The 17,427-nt window shown below is 34.4% G+C and overlaps 1 pseudogene; it reads left to right on the top strand.

Annotated features, from left to right (window-relative positions):
- The first annotated feature begins 4,195 nt into the window (after positions 1 to 4,195).
- LOC117906220 lies at positions 4,196 to 7,553 on the top strand (annotated as a pseudogene).
- The last annotated feature ends 9,874 nt before the right edge of the window (positions 7,554 to 17,427 follow it).

Below are 17,427 nucleotides of genomic sequence, written 5' to 3'. Positions count from 1 at the left end.
CAATCTAAGCCAATCTGTTTTAAGTGTGACAAGGTAAGCCACTACAAGAAATATTGTAGAGTTAGAAATAAAATTAATAACTTGAATGTCTTAGAAGACTTAAAAGATATGCTTTATCAAGTAATGCTAAACACCTCAGAAACTGAATCAATGACTGATTCAGACAATGAAGATGATATTAATCAACTAACTAGCAATGGTGAGATCTCAAGCCAGATTTCTAGTGACCAAGAAAATTGCATTAAGGGTAATTGTGATTGTCGACCTAAGACTATAAATGTCATAAGCCAGGATCAAGAACTTGTCCTAGATATTTTAAGAAAAATTGAAGATGAAAAATCTAAGCAAGATCTTTATGAAGTCTTTAAGAAATCTGTTGGTAAGCAAGAAGTTAAGAAGATAGTAAATCCTTATAACTTAAATGAAATCTTAACAAGATTTAACCAGTAGTCTACCAAAGACGTAACCATTAAGGATCTTCAAGAAAAAATTAAACAGTATAAGAAGAAAATTAAGGATTTAAGACAATTCACAAGCTTAGGTTTGACAGACCTCCAAGAAAAAATCAATAGAATTGTTATACGAAATCTTGTTGATAACCAGGAAAACCTTGAAGAGGTTCCAGAATCATCACAAACAAATGATGAAGAAGCAGATGCATACTTGAATACTATTAGTAGGGTTATTTTATAGAGGTGGGAAGTCTTCCTTGCTATTGTTATCAAGAATAAATTTGCTATTGATATTATTGCTTTGATTGATTCAGGTACAGCTTTGAATTGCCTACAAGAAGGTCTTGTACCTATTAAGTTTTGTGAAAAAACCAAAGAAATTCTCTTTGGAGCTAATGGTAAAAAACTTGCCATTGAATATAAGCTGCCAAATGCTCATGTCTATAACCAGGACATTTGTATTAAGCAAACCTTCATTCTAGTTAAGGATCTTAAGGAGAAAGCTCTTCTTGGAGTCCCATTTTTAAGCTATTTATCCTATGTGGGTAGATTACCAGGGCATAAGAACAAAGCTCTTAGATAAGGAAATTCTTTTTTAATTTGCCAATCCACCTTATGAGAGAAGTATATACATCTTAAGAGATTAGATGATTCAGAAGAACAACTGAAAACCTAAGGAGCGATGGAAAAATTTAATGAAAATATTGTTGGAAAAGTTTGCTCTAACATTCCTAATATGTTTTGGCACAGGAAACAACATGAGGTAGAGATGCCTTATGAGATAGAATTTAGAAAAAAAAAATATTCCCACTAAAGCCCAACCTATCCAAATAAATAAGGATTTATTAAGCTAGTGTGATAAGGAAATCCAGGATCTTCATAACAAGAAGCTGATAAGAAAGTCTAAGTCCCCTTGGAATTGTTCAGCTTTCTATGCTCAGAAACAGACTGAATTAGAAACGGGAACACCTAGACTAGTCATCAACTACAAGCTTCTTAATGATGCATTAAGATGGATTAGATATCCTATTCTTAATAAGATCACCTTTTTGGTACCCCTTGGTCATTATGAATGGAACATAATGCTCCAACTTTCTGTTTTCATCATTGTTGAGGTTTTGATTATCAAAATTGTCAAGTACAGTGTCGAGGCCTCACCTAGCTTAACCCTAGATGATCTAGAAGCATTTAAGATTGTTAGGATTGGCACTTTAGACATAGGGATTCTTAAGCAGAGTAATGGTAACCATGAAATATTGGTTAGGCCTACTACCCAACACATTCATAGCATCATTAAAAATGAAATTTTAAGCATTGTTTTATGCATTTCAAAACTTCAAACTGGTCTTTTAAATCAAGAATTTTTATTAAAAGTTGATTACAAATCTGCAAAATCAATTTTACTAAAGGATGTTAAGAGTATAGCTTCTAAGCATAATTTTCCTAGATGGCAAGCTATTAAGCAATGTTGGTTTTCAGATTAAGTTTATTCAAGGAGAAGACTCAATCCCTGATAACTTAACTCATGAATTTTGCAAGATTCACGAGACCATGGCTCCTAAAAAAAATACCTAAGCTCCTAAACCATCAGAATCCCAGTCCTCCAAAACCAATAAAGAACCCTCTCCTCATAAAATGCTTTGGAGTAAACAAGTCAAGTTAGAAGAAGTAGCAAGGCTTCACTCTTCTGTTCACATGCCTAACAAGATGTTATCCTTGTATTATGATCCTTCGGATCTTTCTAAACCAATCAAGACTACTCAACATCCAACTATTTCAGGGTCTTAGACCTTTAAGCAGGTTACTAATGCTAATACCTCTCAAAAAGAATTAACATCAAGCTCGTATTTTACAAATAAACAAATTGTGGTGGTTGCCAACCCCACACCTCTTTCAACAAAATCAAGATATTGGCAAAAAAATTTTAATCAACCTCTTTTGGCTATTGAAAGAGAATTTTTCTCTGAAAATCCTGGAGAGATTGCAACAAAAGCTTTTCATGAAAATTTTCATTATCCCTTTGGCAATCTTTTAAAAACAAGAGAATTTTGTGAAGCAATCCTTATAAAAACTGGCTTTGTTAAAATCAAGCACAATGTTGATAAATACAACAACTTGGATTCGACATTCTCTACTTGCCATATTTATAAAATTCTTACAGTTAAGTAGTGGGATGGGAATCCCAAATTTTCAAGAAAATTCTCTAAGCCTTCAAAACCAATATTTTTTTAACTATTAGACTAACAGAGAGCATGGTTCAATGCTTTTCTAATCCAAAATAAGGACTTCCATCATTCATGGATGTTCTATTTCCCATCTAAGCACCAGATTCCTTCTTTCCCATTTTGGTTCCACAATTGGTGGACTTATTTTGGTCTAACTATTAAGATTCTTCCAAAACCCATCTTGGATGGATTTGAGCTATTCAATAGCTCTTTTGTTATTCCCAGAGAACTTTCAATGTTTCCCTATTTGTTATTCTTCTTCGGTGAATTTGGCCTTTACTTGGATAGTCCAGTGGGACTATATCATTATTACAGACGAATCAGCAGCCTTTTTAGGCCTTGGAAGGACTTTTAAGACTAAGTGGTTGGGATGCTTTGAAAAATGATGCCTCATTACAAGCCATGAAACAATATTTTCTTAAGCATCCTACATAAGCCTCAGTCTCTGATGATATGTCACAGTTTCTTCTTAAGAACAACAGCTCCAAGCCATGCTAGCAGCAGCAAAAACCCCTCAAGAATTTCAAAAAATCCTTGACAAAAGCAGCTCAAGCTTTTCCCAAGAAGACTCTTATGCTTAATCAGACGATTCTACATCCAATTATCTTCCAGATAATGAAGATGATTGTGAGGGTATTCTCCTTCCAATAAGGAAGTCAAAATAAGCTCGGTATCATCAAGCACTCTCTATTCAAGCCCTCTCATGAATCCACCGACAAAATTATTCTCCATCGATAAGCTTTAAGCAGTCAGCACCGAAAGCAATTTTGTCTACAAGCATGTGATACTACAGTTCTTACCCAGCCTGGCACACTAGCTTTCCTCCACCGAAAGCAAGATTCGTCTACCAACAAGTCAAGATTGCTATAGTAAAAAGTCAATTTTACTATTCACTCTCGGATGGTTACTATTTTTCAACTGGAGTCAAAAGTTACACAGTCACCTGTCGTCCACTTTGTACTATTTTTAATTCATTTTTCCAGCTATTTAAAGAGGCCTAATCCTCAATTATAGAAACAATTCATATTTTTCACTCTTTTTCCCATCTTAAGCTCTCACTTCTCTCTGCTTTCTCTCTCATCATGTAAGCCTTCAAGCCCAAAGCTTTCTTCAAAGCTTTCATATCCCTACCATTTTAAGATATTTTATTTTCTTGTTTCTCCTAATATGTATTTTTTTATGTAATATAAAGTTTTCTGTTTCTTTTCTTTAAATTTCTATACTAAATATCCTATGTATCTTCCGATCTATCTTATTTTGTTTTGAATTTTAAGATATTGCTTGTTTTCATTGCATATTACCTCATCCTAGGTGTCTATGGTATGAGAGCCACGGGGAGGGAAGTCTGGTTTGTTTTGAGTTTTTGATATATCCTAGGAAAATAAGATAAGATAAAAAATAAGATAATATATCTTATCTCATGTTTGATTAGCTATAAGATAAGATAAGATAAGATGTATTAAATTGTTTTCAATTCCATATTTAGGATGAATACAAAAAAAATTGATTATGCAGATTATGCGATTTTTCACAAATCCACACAAGCCCATGATACTTGCACTGTCCTGGCTAGATCCTAAGAAAAATGTCACCATGCTCAAGGCTTTTGGAGAGTGTCGACAACTCTGATAGCTAGCCAACTTGGTAAAAAGTTTCACTTCTAAGCCTTCTCTCATTATCCAAACATAAAATAAATACAATTTTAACATTCATTCTAAGTTGAATTTCTTGTTGATTTCGTCTTGTTTTTGTAGACTTTGATTCTAGGTAATAGAGATGACATAGAAGAAATGTCAAACAACAGCTCAGTTGTTCTTGTGGGGGGTTCCCCTCTACGTGTCCCTATCTAACTCAAACCCCTTGGCCGTCTAGGACAAGAATGTAACCCATCCTAGATCATTCCATCCGGATCATGATAAGTTTCATCTAGCCCCAGAAGTGATAAGGTTCTTTTCACCCATAGGGCTAGATGATATTGGGAACTCGGACTCTCAAACATGAAGATATGTCCAGTCAAGTCTTTAAGATTTATGGCATGTGCGATCAATCATGTTTGACATCTGAGTGGCTGACAGGACTCCATTTAGCCCATCAGTCCATGTCAATTAATTGATGCTCATAATCCCAGACGTTGACGGGCTAAGTAGACAGACAGCTGCATGGTTCGAGATCTTGGCACGTCAGTAGATGACACTTGCCAACTGCCATTAACTGTGCCCAGCCACCCTCAGGACAATCATCATTACAAAAGAAGGTCAGAGTGCATAGTCAGCACTATAGTGGTAGTGTCATCAACTCTATATAAACCCTCCAAAAAGCACGAACAAAGTATGCACGCACATATGGTCACTCTTTCCCACAAATAGTTAGAACTACTCTTATCTGACTTAAGTTTCTAAAGGGTATGCTCGGACCACCCATCTGGACATCCTTTTGTGTTGGAAGAAAGCTCGTTTGGCCTTAGTATAGCTAGACGGATTCTTCAAGAGGCACGAAGCAGGGAAGAAGTTTGCCTAACTTCAAAAAAGCTAGATGAACCTGACTCTAATTGGCTTAGCATCAACAATTCTTACAACAACACTCAAGTTCATAGACAAGTATGACTTGTATGGTCAAGTGGCCTATCCCAAGCATCACAAACAGTCTGAAGTTCCTAAGATATATAGGTTAGCTGCTAAAACCAAGGTGAATTTCATGACCCCTATGGAACATTCAACACACTGAGAACCATAATAGAACAGTAGTGGGCCTTGGTTTACTTTGTGATGACTAGGATCCAAAATAGAGCTACTAGGAGTTTTGATAATTGATGTTGGTAATGGTTAGCTAAAAGTTTATAATATGAATTGATTGATAAGATAACGGAAAAACTAAGGTCCATCATCTCTATGTGTAAATGGCTCAATTAATCTTTTTTGTGTTGATAGCAAGACCCACATATCATAGCTTAGGATCCTACTTATGGTTTTCCATGCCTTAACCTTCTTGTTTTGTCTTTTCATTATGATATACAAACTCCTACCAGTAACACTTCTGTGGCAGGTTTCTTTAGAAGGGAGTTTTTATCAACCCTACTCTTGTGGATCCATTTGGTCTCACACTTATAGATGTACAACTTGAGTTTCTTCGTAGCCTGTTAGCTTAAATAATAGTGAATCTACAACATTCTAACCTATATAAAGTTTTCTAATAAAAGAATAATAATGAATTTATGATTGTTGTTCTAATTTATTTATTGTCTTACAAGCAGCTGCTTATGGTTTACTTGTTGTTGCTATAAAAAATAGTGGGCCTGTGGATATTATCAAGGTAAAATTTAGACTATTATGGGTAATTATTGGGCTAGCAACCCCATGGATTTTGCTTGTTTAGATCCTCAACCATGGTCATCAGAATTTATATATTTGACTTTCAATAGTTTTCTTCCACATACCTATTTGTTTTATCTAACAAGTGACTCTAATCTACTAGACACTCAACAATGGCCTTCTTGTTGACCCACATGACCAGAAAGGCATAGTAGATGTTCTCTTAAAGCTCCTTGTTGATAAGAACTTATGGTTTGAATGCCGTAAAAATGGGCTAAAGAACATCCTCGGGTTTTCATGGTCGGAACACTATCGTAAATACTTATCCAATGTTGAGCATTGCCGGAATTAACACCCCAACACCCATCTTGGGATCATACTTAGTATTGAAGAACCCATGAGTGACTCTCTAAGGGATTTAGAAGACTTTTCTCTAAAGTTTTATGTTGATGGAGACTTCAAGCTTAATGGAGAGCTTGATGCAACAACTACACAGGAAAGAACTCATTGAAGCTCTAACCCATATGGCTTCTTTTAATGGCAATTCTAGTGTTAGCTATCATTCAGGAAGAAGGCAAGGGCTATTTGTAATAGCAGCAGATTTTTATGATAGCAATGGAGATTGCACTGAAAGATTACCAATAATTATAAAAAAATGTGATGAAATCTACAAGCTCTGGTTTAAGCCAAATAAGATTTGTATTGTTGATTGGTTTGAGTTTACAGGTGATATTAGAGAAGTTAAGGTGTTGCCAAGTGAACTTAGAAGAAATTGATGCATTGGTTTGTAATAGTGGGAGTGAAATTTACTACCCATGGAGGGATTTGATAGTTGATTTCGAGTATGAAGCCCACGTGGAGTATCAGTGGCCTGGTGAGAATGTTAGATTAGTAGTGACAAGGCTTGCTCGGGAAGAAGAAGGGGCTGAGGATGACATTGTGGAGTATGCAGGTGTGTGTAGTACAAAGTGCCACTCTTATGGAGTGAAACCAGTAGCTAAGGTAAGATTTTTGCTAACCATTTCCTATGAAAATTTTTGTAGAGGCTAGTATGCACTGCTTGATACATTTAAATAAATGAATGGCAGGCTCAAAGAATTGATGACTTATGCCAAAGGATGCGGATGAGAGGCTTCTATTGCAACCTTGTCTATACACATGCTACATCAAGGTTGAATGTGGTACCCTTATTTGCATCAAGGGCCCAAGCACTAAGGTCAGATCTTTCTCCCATACATATGGCACACATAAAAAAAATACTAATGACTCTTTGCATTTATGTTTTCTGCAGGTATTTTTCAATTAGGTGAGGAATTGACCTTTCTAAAATGGTGGTGTCTCTTGGGGAAAAAAGGGATACATATTAAGAAGACTTGCTTGTTGGCCTGCACAAGACCATCATTCTTAGAGGTTTAGTGGAATATGGAAGTGAGAAGCTTCTTCGCCATGAAGACAGTTTCAAAAGGGAGGACATGATCCCACAAGATAGTCCTAACATTGTCTTTGTGAAGGAGGGTTATGAGGCTCTTGATACCTCAGCAACTCTACTGACTATCGGGATCAAGTGATCTGTTTTCCCCTTTATACTATATTTTTTCATTTTTCATGTTTTGATGCATGTAGATTTCATATATATTGTAAAAGCCTAAATTTGAATACCTAATATAAGAAGAATATACATATCTAACCAGTGTATAAAATTACAAGTTGTGCATGGTGAAATAATTTTTTACATCATTCATCATACTATAAGGCACCTAAAATGAAATGTCCAACTTCCAGGAGGTAATCTGTGCTTTGATGTGTGTACACTCTCATATGATATTTTTTTCTGTGATGAATCACAAAAGTTAGCACATCTAATATATTTTAGCCTCAAACATCGGATTTAAAACCAAATAACAATGGAAAGGTAATTGTATATATGCATTACTTCAATCAGCATATGTATAGCATCAGATAAGGGCATTACCAAGCCTAACATAGTTTTCATGCAAATAATATACAAGTTACTCCAATTGTCTATCAATTCTTTCATGTTTGTTGAGCATCTAAGTAAAACATTTACTCATTCAGTGTCTCCATATGTTCATGTAATGGATTCCAAACTACTAGTGCTAGTTTTTTTCTAGCCTTTGGAGAAGCCCAAGATCATGGAATTGATCGGTATTTTTTTTATGCACAACGATCCAATTCTACCTTGTGTTTCGCTCTACAAAGACATTCAAGCATGTGAAAAATACATTGAAAATAAGAAGAGGCATCCATGGATCAATGAGACATTTTTCATATGGAAAAGACAAATTAACATGTGTGCACAACTGTCTTTTGCAATATAAACATATAGATTTGGAGAAATCAATGAATTTATACTTGGTATAGCTTACTATTCAATTTTCATTGATCATAGTCATCATTTTTCAATCACTGCAAAGCGCAATGCTAAGCTATTTCAATTTTTGTTGTTTCTCAGTATTGGTTTTTCAGTCATTATAAAGCATAATGCTAGATCACTTCTATAAACATTTGTCTAGTCAAGATCTTTGTTACTAGGAACCCAACTAGTTTGCCTTTTTCTCAATTCTATAAACATCTGTCCAAATCAATTCTATAAACATCAATCTAGTCAAGTAGCTATATGCATTTATGTTAGCTTTCTCAATTTGGACCTGCAGAGAGTGCAAGTACTCAACTTCTCCAACTTTATCAATAAGACAACTTTGTGTTCCTCTTTCATGTCCATTTTTTCCCATTGTCTTAAGCTTAGGCTACAGTTACACACACAATTAAAATAATACTTATAGGGAAAAAGTCATAGGTACATAATGTGCATGCACATTTGTAAAAGTAACACTAATATGTCCTAGTTTTCAATTTGGACCACATAAATATCTATTCATTAAAATTAATATGATTGGATGATCCAGATTTTCACTGTAGTGTTTTGCTCAATGAAGAAAGATATATAAAATGGTCTTGTATGTTGGAATAGGTTCTCTCATTTCCTCCCTCTAGCAAGTTTGGATATGATATGCATGCGAAAAAATAAATATATGGTGCTTTAAGCTCTTTCTTCATTTTTAAAAATCTTGAAAGTTTGGGATGAGTGCAACATATAGCAGGTCAAAAGGGAAAGGTCATTTTTGATGAGTTAAAAGGGTAAGGTCAATGTAGGCAATTCCCTTTTTTCCAAGTAATATGTGCATGCATGAATCAAGTCTCCTCTTGGCAATAGAAACCACTAACTGCTTTAGCAAAATGCATCCCAAAATTAAATATCAGATAACCCGTCAACCATGGCTATAAAACCTTACAGAAATATTTGATTGCAAAGGCCATTTTAAATTAAGAAATACAAAAGAAATACATATTAAAGAAGTCTAGAGGTCATACCTTCAGTATCACCTATTGGCTCAACAGTTTTATCCTTGACCCGTGTGAAATTCTAGTCAACAAGTTAAAAGAACTTCTTCAGTAAAAAGCAAGAACTCAAGTGTTATGAAAGAGCAACAGAAAGATAATGCATTGTAAATACCTAAATGATCATATTTATTTCAAGAGCCAATTAGGCAGACATTGGATTGAATCCAAATTATAGGGAAAATATAAATTTCCAATGGTTCTATAAAAGAATACGGTAAGTGGGTTATGATATTATTTGATGGAACAACAATCTAAATAACATATATATAAGAGGAATTGGTTATTAATAATTTAACTTCAAAGGAAGCAAAAGATTTGAAGGAAATTCTGGATTACATTTAACATAAAAACAACATGAGATCCAATCAGCTTTTCACTTTTAAAATATTTTGTTGATTTTCGTGCAACGATTTATGGTGAAAATTAGAGAAAACAAAAAGAAAGACACACAGATTACCGTGGTCCACAAGAACAAGGAAGAAGATTTTCACTATATTTGAAATTTGGGTTGCATAAAAGGGTATTTATACTAACCCTCAAGTAATGAAATTCCAAAAATACCCCTGAACGCCCCCCCGCACCCCCCAACCTATCGTTCGCCCACAACAATAAAAATACAAGCTTAAATGGAAAATGTAGGAGCGAAGTGGAGTGGAATGGAGCAGAGCGACAACATTTGCCCATTTTTCTCCATATGTCTTTCACTCAATATGAGCCACATACTACAACAATTTCCACCTAGGCGAATATTCACCCCCCTTAAGAAATGGGAAACATAGCTTGTAACTCCACTTGGGACAATAGGTTAGGGCATCTCCTATCTAACATCTGGAGACATTAATCAAGTTAAAGCAATGCTTGAACTTTTTTGTAATAACAAGCTTTATCAACATGTTTGTTGCATTCTTAGAGGTGTGAACCTTCTTAAGTAACAATTCACCAGAAGAAACCAATTTCGTGATCTTGTGAAACCTCACATCTATGTGTTTGGTCCTTGCATGATACATCTAGTTCTTTTCCAAATAAATGACACTTTGACTATCACAATATAATTGAATTCCACCTTGTTGAATACCCAAGTCCTTGACCAAACCTGTAAGTCATAATGATTCCTTTGTAGCCTTAGCTATTGCCATATATTCTGACTTAGTAATAGATAGTACAACTAGAGACTGTATCATAGACTTCCAACAAATAGGTCCCCACCAAGGGTGAATACATAACCTATGGTAGACCTCCTATCATCCAAGTCTCCTACATAGTCTGCATCAACATATCCCTTAACTAAAATATCACTCTGTTGTTTACTGAACATGATGCCATAGTCTGTAGTACCCTTTAAGTATCTAAAGATCCACTTGACTGCATCCCAATGCATTCTTCCCAGATTTGATAGAAACTTGCTTACCACACTAACAACATGTGCCAAATTTGGTCTTGTACAAACCATAACATACATCAAGCATCCCATTGCACTTGCATATGGAACCTTTGACATGTCTTTCACTTCATCATCTGTCTTTGGACATTGATTAGTAGACAATCTGAAATGATTTGCCAAGGGTGTACTTACTGGTTTTGCATTATCCATGTTAAACCACTCCAACACTCTCTCGACATAGCTACGCTGAGATAACCATAGTCTCTCTGAAGCTCTATCCCTATGAATCTCCATCCCAAGGATCTTCTTGGCCGCACCTAAATCCTTCATGTCAAACTCCTTGCTCAACAAAGACTTCAACTTATTTACCTCAATCATACTATTTGCAACAATTAACATGTCATCCACATAGAGTAATAGAAAAATAAATGAACCATCATCTAAGCATTTTACATAAACACAAAAATCATACTCACATCTGTTGTAGCCAATCTTGATCATGTAGGAGTCAAATCACTTGTACCATTGCCTTGGGGACTACTTCAACCCATAAAGTGATTTTCTCATTTTACAGACCAAGTGCTTTTGTCCAGGTTGAGTAAACCCTTCTGGTTGTACCATATAGACCAACTCCTCTAAATTACCATGAAGAAAAGTTGTCTTTACATCCATTTGCTCCAACTGCATGTCAAAATATGCTACCAAACCTAACACTGTCTTGATGGAAATGTGTCTGACCGCGGGGAAAAAAATCTCATCATAGTCAACCCCTTTCCTTTGCGAGTAACCCTTTGCTACTAAACAAGCTTTGAACTTTTCACCATCTTTTTCTAAAACTACTTCTTTCTTCTTATACACCCATTTACATTCTATTGCTCTCTTCTCCTCTAGAAGCTCCACCAACTCCCATGTTCGGTTCTTATGCAAAGACTGAATCTCCTCCACCATAGCACCCATCCATCTAATTTTCTCTTGGCTATGTATTGCCTCTTGAAAGGTAGTAGGATCCCCGCTACTAGTAATCAATGCATAAGAAACCAAATCTTCAAAACCATACCTGGTAGGTGGCCTGATAGTGCGTCTGTGTCTGTTTGTGGCTATACTGTGATGCTGTTGATCTTCTAAACTAAACTTTCATGCATTCTGAGCACGATCCTCTATATCATGGGTCTCTAATTCCACCTGTATCAACTGCTCACTATTGTTGCAATTTTTTGGTTCTTGTTTCTCTCATTTCTGAGTACACTGTAACATGGCTTTCTCATCAAAAACCACATCTCTACTAATCACCACCTTGTTTGTCTTTGGATCCCAGAGCTTGAAGTCTTTCACCCCTTTCTAATACCCTAGAAAAATACACTGTCTAGACTTCGCATCAAGCTTTGATCTTTCCTCATTAGGAATGTGCACATAAGCTAGGCACCCAAATACTCTCAAACCAGAGTAATCTACCGGACTGCCTGTCCATACCTCATTTGCTACTTTCCCATCTAATGCTGCTCTGGGTGACCTATTAATCAAGTAACATGTCATGTTCACTACTTCTGCCCAAAATTTCTTTTCAAGCCTTGCATTCAATTTGAGACACCAAGTTCTTTCAGCCATTGTTATGTTCATCCTTTCTGCTACACCATTCTACTGTGGTGTCTTGCGTACTGTGAAGTGTCTCTTAATCTCATGTTGCTCACACAATTTCGTGAATTTTGAATCTGTATACTCGGTACCATTATCTGACCTGAGGCACTTTATCTTCCTCCCTGTTTGGTTTTCTACTTTAGCTTTCCACAACTTAAACTTGGCAAACGTTTCTGATTTGTGCTGCATGAAGTACACCCAAACCGTTCGTGAGTAATCATCAATAAAACTCACAAAATACATATTTCCTCCCAATGATGATACCTTTATTGGTCCCCAAACATCTGTATGAACATAGTCATGGAACCTCTCTATCTTGTGTGTGGCTGTCTTGAATTGCACTTTATTTTATTTCCTAAAAACACAATACTTTCATAAATCAAGTTTACATGTTTTGATACCCTTCAACAGATTTCTCTTATAAAGCTCCATCATCCTAAGCTCACCCATATGCCCTAACCGCATATGCCACAAGACTGTACTGTCTGACTTAGACTCTGCAGTTGCAACTCCACTTACAATTGTGGAACCTAACAGTTTATAAATATTACCTGCTAGCTTCTGCCCTTTCATCATTGTCATAACACCTTTACTCACCTTCATTACTCCACTTGTAGACTTATAACTAAAGTCATTATAGTCTAAAGTCCCCAAAGAAATCAGATTCTTCCTTTAATCAGGTATATGTCTAATATCAAACAACGGTCTAACAACACCATCAAACATTTTAATTATGATATTCCCTATTCTAGCAACTTTGCATGAAGCATCATTACCCATCAAAATAGAACCAGAATTTACTAACATGTATGTGTTAAACCAATCTTTATTAGGTGTCATATGATAAGAACATGCTGAATCCAAGATCTAAGAATCTGTAAGATGATCTGAACTGGATGAAACCGACAACATATCACCATCACCACTCTTTGAGTCTTCTTCTGCCACTACATTCACAGGCTTTGATGAACCCTCTTTATTTTTCGATACCGAGCTCCATTTCTTCTTCTTTGGACAATCTCATTTCATGTGCCCTTTTTTCTGAACTTATAACATTGTATGTCATTTCTCTTCTTGGATTTAGATCAAGATTTATTATTACTCGATTCGCTCCGAAACTTGTTTCTCCCACGTTCCTAATTACTCTTTGCCACAAGCCCTTCACCTTGAGAACTCTCATCAGTGGCTTTCTTCCTTTGGTTGAATCCTAAAAGAACACTCGTGATCTCCTCCAAATCAAGAGTTTCTTTTCCCCACATCAGAGTTGTAACCGGATTTTCGTACTTAGAAGAAGCATGAAGAGAATTCAGTAACATCAACGCCTTGTCTTCGTCTTCGAAGTTCACATCAATTCACTTCAAATCACTGATGATCTGATTGATCACGTTGATATGTTGGCTTAGATCTGAGCCCTCTACCATCTTAAGACCATACGGTTTTTGCTTCAGATACAACATGTTCGTCAACGACTTAGACATATACTGACTTTCCAATTTCAACCAAATTGCCGCCGGTGATTCCTCATCCATGACATGGTACATCACGCCATTAGCCAAGCAAAACTTGATAGTTGTCGCAGCCTTCGCTTCCAAATCCTTCTAATCCATGTCGTTCATTCCTTCTGGTTGTTTTCCGTATAACGCCTTCACCATACCCTACTACACTAACAGATCCTTAACCCTCCTTTGCCATAAACTGAAATTGCCAGATCCGTTGAACTTGACTAAGTCGAACTTCACAAAATAAATCCCAAACATCGAACCTGGTGCTTTGATACCAATTGTTGATTTTCGTGCAACGATTTATGGTGAAAATTAGAGAAAACTAAAAGAAAAACACATAGATTTAATGTAGTTCGACAGATTGCTTACGTCCACGGGAACAGGGAAGAAGACTTTCACTATATCTGAAATTAGGGTTACATAAAAATGGTATTTATACTAACCCTCAAGTAATGAAATTCCAAAAATACCCCTAAACCCCCCCTCACACCCCAACCTATCGTTCGTCCACAACAATAAAAATACAAGCTTGAATGGCAAATGTTGTCTCTTCGACATTTGTTCATTTTTCTCCATATGTCTTTCACTCAATATGAGCCACATACTACAACAAACTTGTTGACTAGTATTCTGCGAAGAATGAAATAGTATTCTTCAACCTCGCTCTTTAATTCAAGCGTTTAAAAAGAACACAAGACAATATGTGCAAGAGAACCCAAACAGGTGATAGAATGGACAATTTTCAATAGACAATGTCCAGTTCTATGGAGTTTATCACCTTCAGCTAGCTATAGAGTCCATTGCCACATTGAAGTTTCATTTTTCATTAAACAGAAAAAGGTGGAATAGGTAAGAAAATACCAATTCACAGTCTCTGACATCCATGCTAAGTTTGTGAGTACTGATCCAATGCTACAACTCAAAACAAACAGCAAAGAGACCCTTATTTTAGCATCAGAAATGTTTAACGTAGAAAACCCAAAAAATTTAAGAAGTAAAACTGGGAATTAAGCCTATTGTTCTTGTAATTTTCCATCTGTTGTCTCCACACCATACTATAGTAAGTGATATTGCAGAAAAAGGCTGATTGGTATAAATAAGAAGACTAGGTGCACTTCCATCTTTTTAGTTTGCAATTTGAATCAGCTTTCCTCAATGAGTGGGCAGACAGGTCGGGTACTCTTTCTTGTTGAATAAGCTTCAATGTCCTTATGCTAACCCATTGTAGTCTGCAATTTGAACGACTTAACACATTTTCTTTCTCAAATTAACACTATCATGTGGGTAATACTCCTTATTTGCAATTTTTATTTTTTATCAAATCAAGGATTTTGCCTTTTTGATATTGCCAGACCCTATGTTCATAGAGAGGATGCCCCTCATTAATAGGTCACTGAAGTCAGGAACAACATTCTAGCTATTCTTTACGATTCAAGAAGGGAAAAAGAGCGAAACCATGTAGAGAGAGACGAGACTGTCAATGTAGAGAACAAAAGACACCAGAGACTTACGAAAAACGGTCTTCAATTTTCAAAAAAGAAACCATGTTTTATAAAATATGTTTTGTGTGAATATATTTAATTCTTTTCAATACTTTTAATTGTTTTCATTAATAGTTATTTTAAAAAATAATTATATAAATGAAGAAAATAATTAATATTAAAATACAATCATAAAAATTATTTTTAAAAATAAGATAACAACATTTCAAATTATTAAATATATTTTTATTCTATAAAAATATCACAAAATAAATTTTAAAAATATTTTTCAAAAATTAATTTTTAAAACTATTTTTAAAAACACTTTCAAAATAAAAAGTAATTCCAATCACTATGCTGAGAAAGGATGAGCGCTAGTGAAAAGAGTTAAATAATTGATTTATAATTGAAAACATCAATGTTAGGGATAGTATTAGGATTATCACATAAATTAATCAAAACTTATTAAAATATTCAAAAAAATTCCATAGAAGAAGCGAAACAATAATACATACATGGAAGTTCTTTTAATAAAGAAATTGATGTGTATAATAAGTTTGTAACATTGGACAATATATACCAAATTTGAAAATACATTAATATTAAATGATAATATATTTAGTTTGAATATATTGAAGAATACCAAAAAAAAAAAAATTACTAAATATATAAATATATATATTTTAAATATTTGATAATTTTATTTATAAATTTATATTTGTCTTGTATTTAATTATTATATAAAAGACATAATAAAATAATTAAAATTAATTTATTTAAAATAATTTTATTTTAATTAATTTATAATATTTTTAATTATAAATATTTGTAGTCTTTATACTTTTTTAAAAATATAAAATCTTAGTAATTTAACTTTTTTGAACTATATGATATTTATATATATTTTTTATAATTTTAAATATATAATAATAATAAATTAAATAGGAGATAATTGGTTTGATCATTTTAAGATTAAATAAAGGAGTTAAATAAATTGAGTAGTGAATTTATTAAATAGCTTACATGGGTTGACATTATGACATAAATTTATAATTAAAGTTGACTCAAACATGGAAAAACTTATGTCGTTTTGCATGCAATTATGTGACCATGGCATATCAAATTTATTGAATAGGTTATATGAGCTGGTAGGTTTCTTAAGGGACTCATTTAAAGATAGACTTCCAACATAGTCTTAGTTTTTAGGAATATCCAGTTAGAAATGGACCATAAAGTACTCTTATCAATTTGCAACCAAAAAATAATTGGAGAAGGAAACATTTAATTAAAATTGGAATTTTACTTGGGATATGTAAGCTAACATACCATGCTCAGTATTAGGCACTAAAGATATCCACCTAGAATCTAAGTCCTCAGCCTTAAGTCCAAGAAACTATACAATTTCCTGCACTAAACTTGTTTAGAAAATGGGCCATGTTTCGATAGGTGAATGACAAGGTTAGTGTGACCCTATAGCGGACATTTTGGGAGTTCCTTCAATAAAATCAAAATGATTTGAAAATTTAGGCATATGGATTTTTAACCAAGGGTGTAGTCAACCTCCCTGACAAGGGGTCGCTAGGAGATAGTGAACCTACTCTAGATCACAATTTAAAGTGAAATTACCATCCTAATAATTATATGGAGCATGAGAAAAATGAAACACGATTAGATAATGCTAATGAAACAATGATTAGATAAGGTTTATAAGATGAGCTACATGGTTAAGATTAACTAAATTGAATTAAAATACATAATAGAAATAGATTAGATGTTCCACAGGTCTAACAAAGAATCACTATAGCTAGATGTCTGGTGACTTACTTTTATAAAAGTCCTCATTTAACAAAAACCATTAAATTTATGAAGTGAACACAAAGTTCAGTGAATAGTTACAATACACAAGTGTTAGGATGGTCAGTCCATATTAAAAATATTTCTAAAACATGTTTATAATAAATTTGATACTTACAAGCTAACATAAAATAACTATAATAGCATTTAAAGAACATATGAGATG

This window comes from Vitis riparia, chromosome 18, assembly GCF_004353265.1.
Source record: "Vitis riparia cultivar Riparia Gloire de Montpellier isolate 1030 chromosome 18, EGFV_Vit.rip_1.0, whole genome shotgun sequence".
Classification (NCBI taxonomy): domain Eukaryota; kingdom Viridiplantae; phylum Streptophyta; class Magnoliopsida; order Vitales; family Vitaceae; genus Vitis; species Vitis riparia.
The sequence above is the reverse complement of the archived record's forward strand: the minus strand, read 5'-3'. Positions and strand labels throughout refer to the sequence as shown.